Genomic DNA, 20,083 nt, shown 5'->3' with positions numbered 1-20,083 from the left:
TTTGAGCAAGTGGCCTACATGGACATCTGGCAGATCATCAGTTCTTTGATAGAGAAAGAATTCAACCCAAGTTGGAGGCTACAACGCAGAGATGAAGAGAGAAATGGGATTGAGGATGGTGTTGTGGGGTTATTGAAAGAATGCAGGATGTCCAAAAGTGAGCAGCTTACATGGGTTTCTGGTAGCTGAAAAGGCCTCTGGTCCAGCAGGGCATCTTTACCTCAAGTTGCCTACCTGTTCTTCTGGCTGGTGTGGCCTGCATTTGAGGGGAGAATCTCCATCCAATTTGGGGTTGGGGATACAGCTTTCAGAGTGGCAGTTGTAGTGTTCATGGAGGATTATGTCTGTGGGAATGTGGAGATTATGGAAGTTTCATGGGCTGGTGGCCTGCTTACCTAATCTTCTGGCTGCTGTGGCATGCACATGAGCAGGGGATGTCTGCTTGTGTTTTGGGTCAGGAACATAGCCATATTCCTTTTTTTCTGAATGGGAGTATATCCTGTGCCATTGCATGTTAGAAGTCCTTGTCATTTGATTTTTGCCAGATGTGACAGTCAAGAGATTGTCTTCCATGTCGGAAGAGACTGGACATTTAAGCTGTTTGGTAATACGAATACAGATTATGAAAATCATTGTACTAAGATTAAATGCATTTTTATTTTTCCTTTTCTCTTGGTATTTACTCTTCTCTCATACAATACAACCTAATAGCAGCTTACCCTTTCTCCACTCTTACTAGTCACCTACCCCAGAAATTGTCATTCCTCCAAATCTACTGCTACTCTGTTTTCCTTTAGAAAATAGTAGGCCTTCCAGGAATATCAACCAAACACATTATAACAATATAAATTAAGGCTAGGCACAAATGCTCATTTGAAGACTGGACAACGTAACCCAATAGGAGGAAAAGAGTCTCAAGAGCAAGCAAAAGAGCCAGACACCAGGACTACATTTAGTAGTCCCACAAACATGCCAAACTAAACAACCATAGCATGTATGCAGAGGACCTGGCATTGAGCCTTGCAGGCTTTATGATTTACAGTTCAGTTTCTCTGAACCCCTATGCACCCTTCTTAGTTGATTCTATGGGCCAGGTTCGAGGCCAGCCTGGGCTACCAAGTGAGTTCCAGGAAAAGTGCATAGCTACACAGAGAAACCCTGTCTCAAAAAGAAAGAAAGAAAGAAAGAGGCATAGCACGTTTTAACATTAATAAAAAGATGAAAACATTAGCAATATGAATGTTGACAATAAATAATCAACATATTGCAGAAGAGATGACACAGTAGCAAAGAGCTATTGCTTGTCTTGCATATAGGTGGGCTCAATTGCCAGTACTTACATGAGGAAATACATCTATCCATTATTCCAAGTTTAGAGTTATCAAACTTTTGGCACTGAGAAGGTTCTTGTTCAGGCCTTTTCTTATTGGAACTTGATAAATGATATCCTAAAGGTTTATAATAATTCCCCAGATATACAGAAATTAATAGAAACAACAGGCTCTCAAATGTGTCTCCCAACCACCATCAGTCTGTCATTCCATTACCATTGATATACCCGAGACAGGTAAACCTGACCCTCCATCTTTAGGAAATAAGGACCTTAAAACTCCCCCAACACCCCCCCCCCTAAAAATAGTCACAATGTGTCTGAAGAGTAACAGCTTCTGATAGAAGTTATAGGATGCAGGCTAAAGACAAAAGGCTCCAGTTTGTTTACAAGCTTAGATAAGGAAGCAACAGTCTATCTTAATCCCATAAGGCCTCCAAAAAAAGGAAAGAAAGATATAAGAGACCCCTAAAAGTGGCCAACCTTATGAAATTGATTTACCATCAGAGTATGATAAGCACCAGAGATTCTAACTCCTCCCTTTAGGGAGAAACCTGCCCTTACTTCATTCAGGGTCTTACATGGAGGTAACACAATATTATCACACTACAAGACCTCCTGAAAGTGTAAACCAGGACTAATAAAGTTCACTATGTTCTCCATAGTAGCAGCAGCATCCTGCTTTGTGAACTTTTTGCTAAAACTATTGGAATCAAAGGGCTACCTTGAGCCCAAAACTTGTCCTGCAGCTAACTAGGAGCTCTGCTCTAGCAGCCTTCATTTAAATTAATGCAAGGCTCACAGCCAGTGCTGATTTTTTTTAAAAAGTGGCAACTCCCAACTCACCTAAAAAAGTGTCATTTTTTTCCTATCCTCTTTTTGGGTTGGTTGATTTTTAAGTTCTTGGGAATTTACAAAAAAAAATGGCCAAGTACAAGAACTTCAGTGAACCTGTTAAAAGAAAACAGGTCCTGGTTAGCGGACACCCTACTACAACCTATATGGATTCATCAGACCCCTGAAGACGTTTGGGGGTTGGAGTCCTAAACATCTGCCTTCTTCTCTCTGAACCTAACTGTCTGCTATCTGCATCTCAGCTCACTTCCACCCTTCTACTACCTTGCCATTCCCAGTGGCTATCTGCCTTGATACAGACTGCACAAACCAGCTACAGCTGCTACAAAAAAAAAAATCCTCCTCTGTTTTAATTTTTTACTCTGCTTATCTCATGTCATGATACACCTTAAAGGATTTAGTGAATTGTTACTCCCCATATACTCTATATTTTTTAATAAGAGTTCCTGTTTCCTTTAATCCCATCACTTCGGAGGCAGAGGCAGGAAGATCTCTGTGCGTTTGAGGCCAGCCTGGTCTATAGAGCAAGATCCAGGAAAAGGTGCAAAGCTATACAGAGAAACCCTGTCTCAGCTTCCCCCACAAATGAGTGTTTGTTTCTATATTAAAATAATTTCAGTACAAACTTAATATTTTTTTAGGCTAAACCTGTCCTAAGTTTATAAAGACAAATAACTTATAAATTGTTAAATAAGTTTACTTTAGATAAAGATAATATAAAAATAAAACTTACTGATTGATTGGCCAATGTAAACTGTAAACTGTTGAGGATAAGTTGTACTTAAGCTATAGCTATTAAAGATAATTATTAGGATACAAATTAAAGCTTGATCATTTTATGATCATGTTCTCTAATGTATACAAAATCATATTTATATACATGCTAATTATGCTAAATTTCATATAATCAATTCATTACTTAGCCCCCTAGCATTTAAAACGTTTGAGATTTGGACAAAACTGCCATACTCCTTATTGCCAAGATTTTGTCCAAACTATGCTTGAGATAATTTACATTATTTCCCCATTTACCAGGCCTAAAAGATAATTTGCCTTGCTATCTTAATTCATAGAGAAGATAGCTTGCCAAACAGATTTCAAAATAATCTTTAACTGTTCCTTTATTTAAAGGAATTCACCACATTGGCTGCTCCCAGTAATAAATCACCTATATCTCCTGAGGAATTAAATACAAAAATGCTTTTAGATGTAAAGTTTGTATAAGGTATAAAGGATTAGATGTAAAGAATGTTTAAAAATATTAAGAAATAATTTATTACATATGTAATGCAAGTCATTGGAATAGAGAAATATAACATATAAACATCTAGATATATTATAAATGATACATAAATCTCCATAAATAACCTAAAAATATTGAGGATGTATGCCTAAGTTAGATTTATAGATAAAGTTTTTATTGGGATCTGAGATAGATATATAGGCTTTAAAAATAAACTTATGTATACCTTAATACAAGAGTCTATGGACCTCCCCAGAAGGGACACTGGAGCTAATTATAGGCTGTAGCTCCTCAGCTGTGCAAGGTTGCCCCAGGGATGTGTGATTCTGACTTTACTGGAGACATTAAGATCATTGTCTAATTAAGATTCATACAGGTCAGTGCCTAAGGGAGTTGCTGCTGTGGATTCTAGTGATATGGCCTTCTGGGTTCTGGAAATTAAATATTCCAAACCAACTAAACACTTAAAATCAGGGAAAGGGAGTTGGGGATTTAGCTCAGTGGTAGAGTGCTTGCCTAGTAAGCGCAAGGCCCTGGGTTCGATCCTCAGCTCCACAAAAATAATACAGGGAAAGAAGATAATTGGCTTGCTAGACATAAGCATAGATGTTTCTTATATTTTGGAAAAAGATTGGCCAAGTTCTCAAGATGACTATTACTCTTGTTGTTGAAGCCCACACAGAGCCTTTGGCTGATGACTGTCCTTCGGGAACTGCATGAAAACCCAGAAACTTGCAAGCTTGCCCCACATGGGAAGAGCTTGAGTACCAAGAAATGTGAAAGGCCAAGGGCACTGCAGGGGGAGGACCAAGCTTTCTGCCTCTGAGTCCCCTGAGCAATATCCCTGATTGCATAGGGGTTGGTGTCAAAGGATGAAAATACATCCAGGGCCCCTCCTCCAACAAAAGATACCTATAATAAGTCGGGATGATCAGGGCAATGTTTCCTTTTCTTGCCCATCACTGCCAGGCAAATTTATACCACCATCTTGGACCTACAAACATAATTAAAAGGGAGAAGATGACAGAAGCCATAAACCTAAATGACCCCTGACACATGCTGCCATATTTAAGCTTCTCTCCTCTTTTCTTAGATCTAGGCCTTACTTAAGTCTTCATAGCAACAGAACCTCTTCTTACAAAAGAAGAACATCTTCTCAGATATCAGGTGAATGAGATGCTGTTAGGCAAGTAGGCAGTTAGACAAGAGTAGATTGATAATTCCCAGAGCAACATTCCCTGCTGGCCAAACAGTCCATAATTAAGTCCCTTTCTGCTTGCAATCCCCATAATTAAGTCCCTTCCTGCTCGCAACCCCCTTTTCCTACCTATATATGCCTTGAGAGAAAAATAAAATTTTGGAGCTTGATCAGACATCCTGTCTTGCTCTCATTCTTTGTGTCTTGTGTCCCTCTCAATCACCAGCCCTCCCTTTTGGTACCCGTTGAGGACCCCATGGGCCAGGCCACAAGACAATCTCCTGTCTGTTACATCTTGTAAAATCAAGACCAAATTAAGGATTTCCAACCTACAATGGCACATTCAGAATGTTCTCATTCAGAAAAAGAGGCATATGGATGTTTCCAAATCCCAAATCAGACAGACATCCCTTGGTCATGTGCATGTCACATGCGCCAGAAGAAAAGTTAGGCAGGCCACCAGCACATGAAACTTCCACACTATCTACATTCCAACAGATACAATCCCCTAACAACACTTCAGCTATCACCCCAAAGCCATGTACTCACTCCCAAATCAAAGGAATATTCTCTGCTCAAGTGCAGGCAGGTCAGCCAAAGTGAAGGCAAAGTGAAGCAAAGATTTCCTGCTGGACCAGAGGCTATGCCAGCCATCAGAAATCTACATAGGCTGCTCACCTGTGGACCTCCTGCATTCTTTAAATAATCCTTCAACATTATCTCCAATTCCTCTCCCATCCTCATCTCTGTGTTGTAGCCTCCATCTTGCGTGGAGATCTCTTGCTCTACCAATGGGAACACCATCTTCCAGAAGTTCATGTAAGCCAACTCCTCACATACCTTCCCCACTTTATCAGTGCTCCCTCATCACTATCCTCAAGTTTCTTTTTTTTTGTTTTCCTTTTTTCAACCCCAAATGTGGGTAGATATTCCTTGGTGGAACAAAGGCCACACCTACTGCAAGTTTCCAGTCCCCAACATCGGGTAAAATCCCCTGTTCAACCACAGGCCACAAAGACCAGAAGACAAAAGAACAAATAGAAACCAAGGAACAAAACCTCCATCTAACAAAGAAAAACTGAGAAATCAGAACCTAGACCTACAGTCACCTCAAACCCAGATACCTGGCAACCAGCAGAAGAACACAATTAACAACAGCCAAAGTAATATGGCACTTCCAGATTGCAGCTATCATACTATAGCAAGCCTTGAATATCATCACAGTTGAATCACAATTAAGTTAAGACCAACTTTGTAGAGATAATAGAGTCTTTAAAAAGGAAGCAAATGAATCCCTTAAAGAAAGCAGGTGAAGGATAAATGAAATATTGAAGAAAATGAACAAATACTTTAAAGAAAAAAACAAACAAACAATTGAAGAAAATGAATGAATCAACTCCAACCTGCAAGTGAAAATAGAAGCAATGTTTAAAAATGCAAACTGAAGGAATTTTGTAAATAAAAATCTTGGTAATCAAACAGAGTCTCCAAAAGCAAGCTTCACCAAAATAATGCAAGACATGGAACAGAGAATTTCAGGCTATGAAGGTATGTTAAAATGGATATATTGATCAATGGAAATGTTAAATAAAAAAAAAATTTCCTGAAACATAACATTCAGGAAACTGGAACACTATGAAAACACCAAACCTAAGATAATAGGAATAGAAAGAGAAGAATCTCAGCTCAAAGGCTATTGGGGACTATAGGGGTCTAGCCCCTCAATAGTCCCCTCCCAGGGTCAGGGAAGAATCTACAACCAGCTGATAATTAATCTTTGATGAAAAGAAATGAATCTATGTGTTAGTTATTTTGCGGTGCTCTTACCCCGTGAGGAACACGTCCAGAACACGACAAATCCACAGAAGAGCTGTTTATTAATATAGGATAGGAAGAGACAGACATGAAAGGCCTGTGTGAAACACACACATGGCTAAGGAGACAAGAAGAGGAGGAGAGAAGAGAAGAGAGACTTGTGCAAAATGACGCCAGCTTTTTAAAGAGTGGGCCGTGCATCCGTACAGGACCACATGTGGCTACTCCACGCATTCACGTAGATTACATGGCCATGCGCGCGCTTTATGCGACCATGTAAAGCCACGAAGTCCTAGCCACAGGAGATGTTTGACCTGGAAATGGCTATTTTGAACCGGAAATAACTAGGCAGTCTGCCAGGCAAGCCCAACCGTGTGGACATGTTGTTATTTCCTATCACTATGTACACGAAACTCCTTAGTTCATACACTTTATTATTCTGTGATAATTTTCTCTATATACAGTTTCTATTCCGCTCCCATGTCTAGCTCCTTTCTTGCCTGATTTCTCTCTATATTTATCTATTGTCCCCTCTAGGATCTGTCTTAATTCCTTCATCTAGTTCTGTCCCTTCTAGGTTCTCATCCATCTAGTTCTTTCTCCTATTAGCTCCTCTACAATCTCCTTCTCTCTCATCTTGTTCTTCCCCATTTAGTTCTTCCCCATCTGGCTCTTCCTTATCTGTCATCTTGTTCCTCTAGTACTCTCTTATAGCCCTTCAATCTAGTTCTTCCCTCTCTCAGTTTGTTCCTCTCAAGTTTTACCCATCTAGTTCTTCCATTCTCTTTTCTCTTCTCCCTCCCATGCCCTAGAAGTCCAGGTATAAGAATGGAGGGTTTGAGCTAAATTGTGTAAAGCACAATTTTGACCTAGGCAGTGTCCCCTTGTGGAATTTACCTTAAGTCAGGAGACTTGTATGTGGGCTGCTATCACTGTTAGTCCTTGAAAGTTGGTCACCCACCTGGGTGGTGTCTCCTTATGGAATTTACATTAAGTCAGGAGATTTGCACATGGGGTGGGCTGTTATTGTTAGTCCTCGGAAGTTGGGCACCCACCTGGGTGTTGCTTCCTGTAGTCCTTGAAAGTGGCTAAGGGAGATACCTGATTTTAGAGAAAGCCTTTCCTGAGGCTGTTCTCCAAATTTCTGGAATGTGTATGTCCACAGAGTGATCAGTCCACACTGTTAGTCCTTCTTAGGGAAAATTCAGTTGGGAAAACTATGAAGGCACACATGATTTTTGTATGGAACATGTAAGGCCTAGGGTGAACAACCCTGGTCAGGAGTGATAAGCAATAGAATGACATAAGAAAACCACAAATGGAGTAGTGATAAGCTATAAGCTATGTGTGGAAGTAGGGATAAAACTAGAAACCTAGCCAGAAAAGAATATAAAAGATGAAACCCCAGACCCAACCAACAGAGCTCATCAGGCCCTCGCGTGAGACGACTCTCCTCCACCACAGACGTGAGATCCTGTCCCCAGTGCAGACATGGCTGACCCAAGATCCAGAGGAACAGACGTGACAAGTCCGGACCTGTACACCTGGAGAAGTACTCCTGCTTCCACTTGGAAGACAGGATAAATATTGCTTGTAATCTTACTGTGTGAATAAATGAGTGTTATACCTAGTCTGAATCAAGAGTGACTATTCCTCCCCTGTAACTGGTGTATGTGCTCATTACAATTTTCATAACAGAATACAGCTGATATATAACAAGCCAAGTAACACCAAAAACTCCTTGGGATTTGGCTTCCTCTGGAGAAATTTCCTGATCCCTCCAGGTAGTGACTTTGCCATAACCAGCTGAGTTATTATGATATATTCCTGCTGCGGCCCACAGCAAAAGTCCCAGAAAATAGCTTCAAAAAACTCAGTGTCAAAAATTTTCCCAACTTAAAAATTACACAGGAGAACACAGCCTACAGCGTCATCTACTCATAGGGGCTCACAGAGACTAAAACTGGAAGCTGTAGCCTGCAGGGTTCTGAACTAGGTCCTCTGCATATGTGCTATTGTTATGAAGTTTGGTGTTTCTATATAACTCCTAACAGTGGGAGTGTGGGTGTGTCTCTGACTCTTTTTCCTGCTCTTGGAACACTTTTCCTCCTACTAGTTTGCCTCATCCAGCCTTGATATGAGAGTTTATGCCAAGTCTTATTGTAACTTGTTATTCAGGATTTTGTTGGTATCCCTGACGTATCTGCTCCATTATGAAGGGAAATGGAGGAAGAGGAGTGGATCTGGTAGAGAGAGGAGCAGAAAAGGGGACTGGGAAAAGAGGAGGGAGGGAAAATGCAGTTGGGATGTATTGTATGAGAGAAGCATACATTTTGATAATAAAAGAAATGTGGACAGTGAGAGAAGATTAGACCAAGGCAAGACTAAAACTCTGCAGAGCAAACAGCAAATCTTGTAACTCTGTCTCAGAAAGGTGGGGCTTCATTCTCAAAGGGCTTAGATAGCTCTATCCCTGAAAACTTTCATACATGTCCCCCATTTCCTACTTTACTCCCTGTATAGCTTCGCTCAATGGCAGATGTCTCATAGCTTGGGAATCTCAATATTAAATCATCTCAAAATGCAAAACTGACTTCATGTTCACAGCTTCATGTCATGAACTCTCACAGTCTCCTCACAGGGTTTCTGATTCTGCCAAACATAGATGGGTGCAGCAGTGCTGACCTGACACCACCGAGTAAGAATCCATAACCTATAAGTTTTGCGTCTTTCTTGTTTGCAGAACCAGTACAACATGGGTTATGCCTCTAAATTTAACTTTTAAGTTGTAATGGGTGCTATGATGCTTGGACCAGAGTTTCAGCAGGTTCTGTATGAAGTTGCTTCTTCAGGTTAGGAATTAAGTTGCCTATTCCTTCCATAAATCAAAGGCATCGATGGATGGATTCTTACACTAAGGTACCTTCCTAGGTCTCAAATGCTGAGAAGGGCTTTCTCTTTAATAGTGCCTAACTTCTTGAAATTTCCTACCCATGTTTCACCACAGGACTGCCATTTGAAAATACCTCATGCTGTTTTTCTCAATGTATTCTATAAGACAAGAATAATTTTTTAAAAAATAAAGTGATGTGGACACTGACTTTTTATTTGTTTCCACACCATTTTTTTCCACTGTAAACCTAATTGGGTCATCAGCAAAAAACATCTAATAGAATCAATAATTTGTCCAAGAAATCAGCCAATTGCATTTTAATTCTGTCTTACACATTTTCTCAGAATGGAGAAAATAGGAATGATATAGGGACAAAATATTAGAGAAATGACCTCTAGCTAAATTTTTCAGAGTGTCTATTTCCCACTGAAATACTGTTACCTCAAGCTCCACTGTCTGCATTACTTTCAAGACTCCCATATTCCTAGTCCTACAAAAATAGCCAATAAAACTCTGTGTGTGGCTTTCCTTGGCTTTTGCCATCTATATTCCTAATATCTTTCACATTCCTTCAAAAGACAACATTCCCACATTCTACCCAGCAACAAAATCACTTTTGGTATACCTCATTTTGCTCTCATTTACTTGCTTGTTGCTGTGATTACATTCTCTCTAACCAAAAGCATCTCTGGTGATGAATAGATTTATTCACTGATTTTCCCAGATCATAATCAACAACTGTGTAAGTTTAGGATAGAAACTGAAGCTAGGAAACTGAAGGCGAAAACTACAGAGGAACTCTGTTTACTGGCTTTTTCTCTTGCTTCGTCACTGTCTTGTCTTAAGCTAGATATCTCAACAATCTCAGGGCCACTTGCTTAGGGTATTGAAACCTCAATGGAGGAACCCTACCACATCAATCAACACAATTTCTTACAAACATAGTAACTAGCAATTCTGATCTAGGCAGAGCCACAATTTACACTACCTCAGATGACTCTAGGCTACATCATGTTGACAGCTGAAGCCTGTTAAGACATAGACAATAATATTACAATATTTTAAAAACACAAACCCAAAATATTAACCATGTCAATTACTTAAGTAGCAAAAACCAAAACATAAAGGTAGCAACAACTGGAAAACACACATATGTCAAGAAATGAGTAGTGGTACTCAAAGATCAAGAAGAGAAAAGTAAAACTGTCTCTTCACAGAAACTTCCTAAACCTGCAAAACTCAAAGATCTCATAACATCATATAGCAAATAGTCTGAAAACAATATTGTTGAAGATCAAACATTTTCCAGAGAAACAATAAATTTATGACAATTAGTAAAATCAACAACATAGGTGTTACCATTGACCAAACATGAAAAAATATATATCTACAAATATATATCATGGTCCCTTAAACAAGAATAGGATTCTAATCAAATTTAACCCACAAGAAGCCACTGGCCAGCACTTATCCTGTGCACTCCAGTTCTATCTTTGGCAATAATAGAAAATGGATAGGGTGAGGAGAGCTGTTCCACTAACATTTGAGAGATTTGCTAGAAGCCTACTGATATTTTGACTTTGTAGAAATCTGTTCTGATTACTAAAAAAGATTTATTTGTCTTAGAATAAGGAACAGGATAATGGTTAGGCTCACTTAGGCACTATTTTGCTTCTTATGACTGATAATTGCAAGCAAGTCTACATCAGAGTGAGGAAAGGAAAACCAAGTGCCTGACAACAAATTTTTAATGAAATGGTGTATAATTTGTATTATACATCTAAAGAAACTTATTTTGCCCTAATTGCTTTATGAGTCATAAGAACTTTTGAATACAAGTTTATCTCCACATTTTGTAGATGTTTGTTTGTCTTCTAAGTGTATAGAGGTAACAAAAGAAAAGAAGGTGTCAGATCTGCTGGATCTGGAGTTTCAGGTGTTACAAGCCTTCCAACTTGAATACTGGGATATGAAGTCAGGTTATCCCCAAGAAGAGTACATACAGCTTCACCTGTCAAGCCCTTCTTATCCATTAAAATAAAAGTCTTCCAAAGATTAACAGCAGCAAAACCTAAATAAAGAAGTAAATAAATGCTCCATGGGAATAGGATATATCAATATTAAGAGGTTGTGCATGGCTAATTTATAGCATAAACTGAAAATAATCAAAAGAAAAGCTTTGACAATTTATGATAGGCTTCTTGATTCCAATGCTACATGCAAAGTGGAAACACTCAGAATGCTCAACTGGATTATGAAAATTAATAAACATATTGACACCATGGAACTTCTGTATTTACCTCAAAGCTTCAACAATCAAGAACATGGACAATATTTGTGAAAGAATAATGGAGATAGAAAGAACCAAGAACAAAGGCAGGAAAATACAGTCAACTTTTAATCCAAAGACTAAAGGAAACTCATCCAGGACAAGTGTGTCATTCACCAATGTTACACAACTACTTATGATTCTATGTGCATAGAAATTAATACACACTTCACAACTCCCACAAAATTAACTCAAAGTGACCCATATTAAATGATATATTTCTGACAATCCAGCTACTAATATATCTTCTAAACAGAGAGAACCCCAAACTCTACAACTTGGTTGGCAAATGGCTCTGCAAAGTCTCATGTCCCCTTGTGGTTTCAGGCAAACCCAGCCCCACTGATGACCAATTACAAAACAGTGTAGAAAAATAATTTAATGTCTAACTGCAACCACATAGAATATGGCACATGATCTGGAATCTGTTCGATCTACCTGCCTAACAACATGCAAATATATTACAGATATCAAAGCCTCCCATATCCAGAGCAGCAAAGCCTTCCCTTCCCCATAGAATCCACACTCAGGAAGTCTCACAGAAGAAGGACCCATGTCACCACATGGACCAACAGAACCACAGTGTGGCTCATGGTCTCTCCCAGTCACAGAAGCTCTTGACAGCTCAGCAGAAGTGCTCCACTTGGTTTGTAGTCAGTGGTTCTCACACTCACCATGGCATGGATTGTGTTCTCCCTCACAGCTCCCTAAATCAGAGCCATAGGAGAATCCTGGAAAGAACCTGCAAGCTCTTTCCCATGTGTGCTCCTAATAGCTAAGCCTTCCCAGGATCCTACATTAGCTAAGGCTACCCTACTGAGATTCTGGACAGCAGCAGGTCCACTACTGTGTGACCAGAGATCAAATGACAAAGATAGCATCTGCCTTCTCTGCTCTGCCCTTCCACCCTAGAGGGAGACAGGATCATAATCCAAGAAATCTGTATTTTATTAGAAATACTTCTAGTCTTCCAGAGTACTTCCTGTTACCCTTCCAAAGCACAGAGTCCTTTGTGTACAAAAACACACTGATTGTCCAGTGCAGCCAACCCTTTGTTTCATAGCTGGGAAGTCCTGCACCCAAATGCAGGTCACCTTCACACAGGAACTGTTGTTAATGTGTAACTCTTAAAGAAAAATAAACCATGAATTAGAAAACAATGAGCAGTCAATGGTAGTGCTCCAGGTCAGGAAAGAGACTATGGCATGGCATAGTCATGGACTCAAATAATTATTTTGAAAAGTTGAAACAGAATTCATAGCCATGTGTTTCAGGGACTACGTATTTGTATGTGAGCAAACCAAGGATTAATGACATCTTTTTTTCCCCTGAGGCTATCTATACATCTTAACCAAGGAAAATAGCAGTCCAGTTAGGCAGGTCTTCTATATTGGTTGAACTCATGTAAGTACAGTCATTTGATTTCTTCATAAGATCAGTTCTTTATCCATATTGTTGAGTGCCCTGGCCTGTGGACCACACTAAAAGGCCAGTAAGGAACTTTATTGATTACCTGACTCCACATTGCTAATCTCAAATACTGTAGAAGCAGGAAAGCTCTCACCCTCCATCCTGCCCCTCCTTTTCTGCACTGTCACTTTAAAGTTTGTGAATGAACTCAATTCTGTCACAGGTTTTGTAAGTCCCCATAAAAAGCCAGACAGCCTGGGAACACTCATTAACTCCTCCAGTTTTCTTCCTCACTGTGCCCAGCCTGGAAGGAGTTCCAGGAGTGTTTCCCCTGCACTGGGCAGCAGAGGCAGGATTAGGTGTTCAGTGCAATACTCAATTACATAGCATGAGTCAACCCTATGCTACAGAAGACATTGTTCTACACAGAAATCAATAATCAACAGCTCTTGAGAGAAAAGGAATGAAACGTGCAATGACCTTAAAATATTACAGAACAGAAACAAATAGATAAGAGTAGTAATGCACTTAAAGTAAATGCTAAAAATAATACCAAGAAGTGATATTTTAAATGATAAAAATAATATTTTTAATATAAAAACTTAGCTATATTGACTTTGAAGAATAGTACACCCTTCTCATATAGACAGAATGTCATTTATAAGAAATAGGTTGATTTTCCCATATGCACCTGTTGGCTGCTGAGATCTGTAACCTGACACACAATGGCCTTTTTCTCAAACCTCTGAGCTGACATAACAGAGGCAAGCAGGATTGAATATAAGTGCATAGGAGAGTTGTATAATTAAAAATTCAGTATCATTTGGTGCAAATTAACCTTCCAAAAGTGTACACCAACCAGTCTGGTCTATCATCATTCACAAGACATTAATTAGCACAAGTTGGGAAATTGCATAATCACACCCCCTGCTACAATCAAGTCATTTTTCATAATGGTAATTCCAGCAACTGATTGTCTACCCTGTTTTCCCCAGCAGTGTATACAATATACTCTTTCTTCTATTCTGGCTCCACATGCAAATCATTTTCCTTTTACTGCAATAGATATTCAATTCCATGACTCAAATGGGTAAATTGAAACTCTAAGGTGGTACAATCATTCAATTTAAGATTTTGCATGTGTCATATAGAGGACAGCAAGGTTACTGCTGTCAATGTAAGAGACCTTGTTTCAGAAACATTTTTCTAACAAGATCAAAATGCAGATGTTCTAGAATTAATATACCTTCCCTAGGATAAATCACTGGACACACTTAAGAAATTAATAGAAAAAAAATCCCTTTTATTATAGAGTGTATCCATCTCTGGCTAATGCTAAAAGAAGAGCCAGCCTAGATCTTGCATTCTACGTATACTATTATCATTATGACATTTGGGTTCAGGCTCCAGGTTACCCTGTGAACAATTTAAATAGGTACAGAAGACTTCAAGTTTACTCACTTAGACAGATAGGAGACTTAAACAGTAAAGACATTTCCAAAATTATTTCTTAAGTGCCCCAGTGATGTGAAACAGCAGGATCTTCTTCAATGACAGGGTCCTGAGGTGAAGGTCATAGGAGATGAGAAAGAGAAGAAAAGTATAAGGTAGAAAAGATAAAAGCTGGGATGGGGAGTTGTTGCAAAATCTATGTCTCATGTCAACTAAGCTTCTTAAGAAGAGTAGCAGTCTGGAAGTGGTGGCACACGCCTTTAATTCCAAGACTAAGGATGCAGAGACAGGCAGATGTCTGTGAGTTCTAGGTCAGCCTGGTCTAGGAAGTAAGTTCCAGGACAGGTAACAAAACTATAGAGAAACCCTGTCTCAAAAAAACAAAATAAATAAAGAACAAACAAAAAATAAATAAGAAGAATAACATCCTGTATACAACTTCAAGGGGGGACATGAAAGGAAATGGGGACCTTCTAAGAAGTCATCAGAAAGTATCATACAATGGGACAGACACAAAGAGGAGGCTAATTAAATAATGTGGCACAAGAAGAAACAGAGCATCTCAAGAACTTTACTGACTAAGCCACAGTAACCTATGGACTGATAACCACAGCCTCGTGTGGTGGAAGGATTTGGATTCTCATGACCTGAAATAACCCCACCACAAAGGCGCTGGTTGCAGATGATTACCAGCTCTCAAGCGCATACTGGTTTTATGGAAGGAGTTCCATTTTGTTGTCAATACATCAAGCCCTTAGTGAAAGCTCTCAAGGCCTAGACCTCTCAGGCAGTTACTAGCTCTCCTAACAATGGTGGGGGTGCATAAATGAAAGCCTTGTTTGATCAGGCCAGTCCTTAACACAACAGTGTTTCTCTTTTCAAATAGTTGTTACCTGGCGTCATATTGCCCATCTGGCAGAACTATGCTTTTCTCAAGAAGAAAATTGGAACTATATGGTGTGGGGCTCCCCAAAATAGTCTGACCACACAGTTGCCATGACAGGCTTAGAGGCCCAGACACAGTTTCTGGGAGGCAAAACCTAGACCCATGAAAAGCTGTAAGCTGACCCTACCCTGTGGGGCCTGCATCTAAGAAGAAATACTTGACATTCTGAATATCCCCTATATCCCAAGACAAAAGTCAGCCAATCAGGGTCCTGAACCCTAGAAATCTCTTTATCCCAACCTCTGCTATGATTAAAAACCCCACTGTGCCTGGGCTCTGGGTTCTCTGCTCAAACTGCTCCATGAGACAGAGTTCAAACTCTGAGCTTATAAATGAAAGTGTGTGGTGGTCTTTTGGGAGTCCCTGAAATCTGGGCAAAACATTTGGCACACCAATCCTTAAGGTTGATTGGGACCTTGTAATACTTCAATGAGCAGCTTGTTAGAATCTCATTCTCTGATAAAAGTTTGGGCCTAGTGGCTGGTTGTAACTTAGCAGTGGCTCCTTTTAATGGTTTGATCCAAATATCTAGACAATCCTGATGAACAAAAATTTATCCTACCCTTCTAATCTCTAATGGGCCTGGTTAGTATGGACTTATCTTTGGAGTTAATTAGAAACAGTCCTCCCTCAGCTAAGCATCTATCTGCTAAGCATCAGTGAATCCTTTATATCACCAATTCTACTCTTCTACATCACATCTTAGTAGTGCAGTGCTACCCAATGCACAAGATGCCTATTACAAACTCCACAAAATTAACTATAAATGGATCTTACATATAAATGATAAATGCAAAATACTGAACCTCTAGAAGGAACTCTGTTTGGCAGCCTGCTTTCCATGGGTGCACCAAAGCATGTTGAAGTTGCCTACAAAGATATTTTTAAGCACAGCTTCCTACTTCCAATTTTGGGAGCAGGTTCAGCCCACAAAGCAGTTATTCAGAGGATTGCCCCTGGGTCCAGGGAGTTTTAAGTACCACATGGGATTTCACAGGACAGGGGTTCTGCAGGCAGGTTCCCACCCAGATCTGGGCAGGACACACCACTCTCACTCTTGCACCATCTGCTCCACCCTTTGGGAAACAGCAGCCCCTCATTCACCATGTTATGGTTTCCCAGCTCAGCCATGCTCTCTGCTCAGCTCCCTGCATCAGAAATCACAGCACACCACACCACACAAAACTGCTGGTGCCAACTCTTTTTCAAAGCAAAGCCTGAAGCCTGTGGGGGCAGGAATGACCCTGCACCTCTTTTGACTGGCAGAACCTGATTCGATAGTGAGACCTGAGTGACAGGAGCACATCCCATAGGGTTACAATGTGCTTAAAGACAGCACAATGGTTCCTGACCCTCCGTTTCACCCCAAAGACTTTTTCTAGTTCAGCAGGGATATTCATATTAATAGCACTTGCCACTGGCTCTAATGCAGATCCTGTTCTCTTCCTGCTCTCCGTTGGCACTTCCTCTTCTTCCTCCTGGACACAATGTGACTAGCTAGCCTGGACAGACCACAGTATACTATGTGGGGTGCAGTGAATCCATGTCACACTAGCAGAAGAGTGCCCAGAATATTAACAACTAAAGAAAGATATAAAGACACACAAGTAGAGTGTTTGTTGTGTGACTGAACACTGACATCAAGTGAAATGAAAGTACGGTTTACCTGGTTGTCACAGGGACCTCAGATAACCAGCAAAGAAAAAGAAGAACTAGATCATAACCAAGGAAATAGGACCATTGGTTTAGGAGTTGTATACCAGATATTCAGAGCAAACTGTTGGCAAATGAATAATAGTAAACAGTAGTCTTAATGGATAGTTTAATACTTAGAGAATAATTGAGTTAGGAAGAATGTGTTTATGCTCACTATTATTAGTCAGCACATCTTACTCAGTGGGCAGGTGAAAAAAAAATACAATTGCTTTATTCAAGGTTTTCTATATGATCAGAACTGGTAGAACAAATCTCTCCATGTATGAAGAAAGTGGATTTATTTGTTTGTTTGTTTGTTTGTTTGTTTACTTTTGTTTTTCAACATAGTTTCTCTGTGTAACTTTGGAGCCTGTCCTGGATCTCACTGTGTAGAACAGGCTAGTCTATAACTCACAGAGATCCACCTGCCTCTGCCTCCTGAGTGCTGGGATTAGATAATTGTGCCACTACTGCCTGGCAGATAATGGATTTATTAGAATGTCTCACAAACTGTGGTTCAGGTAATCCAACAATGGCTACCTACCAATGGAAATTTGTAGAATTCAGTCATTGTTCAGTTCACAAGGCTGTATATCTCAGCTGATCTTTGGTATACACCACAATTCTAAGGAAGTAGGCTCTAATGCTGGTAAAGGAATGAACGTAGTAGCCAGAGGTAGCACAATCAGGCAAAGGGCATGCTCCCTCCTCAGTGTTCTTTGTATGTAGGCTGTCTCCAGAATGTATGATCAAGAGTAAAGATGGAACTTATACTTTATTTTGTTTGGTGTTTTGAGACCTGTGTAGTCCTGGAACTCATTCTGTAGACCAGGCTGGCCTCAAACTCAGAAAAGGCAACTGATTCTGCCTCATGAGTGCTGGAGTTGAAGGTGTGCACAGCCACCAAGTAGCTGAAGGAGGATATCACCTCAAATGACCCACATTAAAGATGGGTCTTTTATTTCAAAACCTTTTTTAAAAAATCCCTCACAAGTGTACCCAAGTCTTTAGGTTTTAGCTATTTCCAAAGGTAGAAGTTTGACTACCAAGAATTACAGTCCCGATAGTCAAGACAGAATGAAGGAGAAATTTTTCTTACCAGTAGGAGGCCGGTTGAGTTGTGGATGGTTTTCCAATGTTTTTCCTAAACAAATGGAATATGTCATTTTAGTTGGGTAGTCTGGACATGTTTACGTAGAGTTCTTCTTCCTAAGCAGGCTAGGTTAACAAATCCATTTTTCAACATGATCACAATGCAAAAGCAGAGACATTTAGGGTAATTCTTACCTCAAAGTAATGCAGAAAGTTATATAAATTATCAAAATCATAAGAAGAAATGCCTCTGGGATGTTCACCTTGTACCATAAGATATTCACTGAAAATCAGGTAAATGGCAGAATGAAAGTAGATGGCTCTTGAGCACATGTGACCTGTCAATCTTGATGTTCAATCTAAAAGATAACTGTACCAAACTGGTGGTTTGTGTTCCTGGAGTTGTGTCCATGCCAATGGAAACCCACAAGCTCCAGAAGAGAATTTGACATCACTGCTGCCATTGTTGCTGTTATTACAGTGATGACCACCGCTACTACTGTTTCTGGGATTGCCATTTCATAACTGGTTACTATAGCTAGCACAGTGGAGACCCTGGCATCAAAAGTAGCTACCACAGTTAATTAATATTTCTTTCTATTGGGCATGACAAATTTAAATCAATAATTATATACATTTCGATTGGCTTTGAAAGTTATAAATTTACAAACTCAAGTTCCATTTGCTCTCGGGATAACATCTTACAAGGACTCCAATTTGCAGTAAGGCTCGTTTAGGAAGGGAATGGCTCAGGTGCCTTTAGCCTACCAGCTATGGGTGGGTTAAGACTTCTGTTGGTCTTTTCTGTGTCAAACACACAAATTGCAAGCACAGCACCATTTAGAGATCTTTGGCAACTCTGCAGCTCTCACACAATTGAGTCTGTACGATAATGAGTATTCAGAGACAGGTAATTCCTGGGGGGCACTCACCAACCTAAGACAGAATGCCTGTGTGGCCTGGACAGGTGTCTCCATGACAGGTAAGGTGACCTGCTGACGTCCAATGCAACCTAAGTCAGAAGCTCATTTTTTAGTAAAAGGGGGGACCTGTAGGGCCCTGGCCCCTGTTTTGGGTAACTGTTGCATTGTTTGCTGACCTTTACCTTGATATCCTCCCTATGCTAATTCCCTGTGAGATTCCACCCTCTGGAATGCTTAAGGGAAGCTCCTTGTCTGTGTATCCAGCATATTGGGCATTAACAGCTTAGATGCAAGATTCTAAAATATCAGAAGTGGGGTTGGGGATTTAGCTCAGTGGTTGAGCACTTGGCTAGCAAGCCCAAGGCCCAGGGTTTGATAGCCAGCTCCAAAAAAAAAATCAGAAGTGAACTTCTGCCCTCCAGGGTTCTCCCATTGTGCTGTAAGCCTGTATTTAAGACTTCCCCCCTCCTTCAATAAACAGCTTTTGGCATTCAAAAAGAAGGAGGAGGAGGAGAAGGAGGAGGAGGAGGAGGAGGAGGAGGAGGAGGAGGAGGAGAAGAAGAAGAAGAAGAAGAAGAAGAAGAAGAAGAAGAAGAAGAAGAAGAAGAAGAAGAAGAAGAAGAATTTTAATACTTGGATGACTCAGTGGGGGTTGTTGTTGTTGTTGTTGTTGTTTGGGGTTTTTTTGTTTTGTTTTTTATTTGGTTTTTCGAGACAGTGTTTCTCTGTAGCTTTGGAGCCTGTCCTGGACTATCTCTGTAGATCAGGCTGGCCTCGGACTCGACCTGTCTCCGCCTCCCCAGTGCTGGGATTACAGGCGTGCACCACCACCGCCAGGCAACTCAGTGTTTTAATGTGATTTCCTGTTCTTTTAAGTTCTGGCCCTCCCGAGTCTATGAAAA

This window comes from Onychomys torridus, chromosome 17 (genome assembly GCF_903995425.1).
Source record: "Onychomys torridus chromosome 17, mOncTor1.1, whole genome shotgun sequence".
NCBI classification, from domain to species: domain Eukaryota; kingdom Metazoa; phylum Chordata; class Mammalia; order Rodentia; family Cricetidae; genus Onychomys; species Onychomys torridus.
This window is presented reverse-complemented; position numbering follows the sequence as displayed.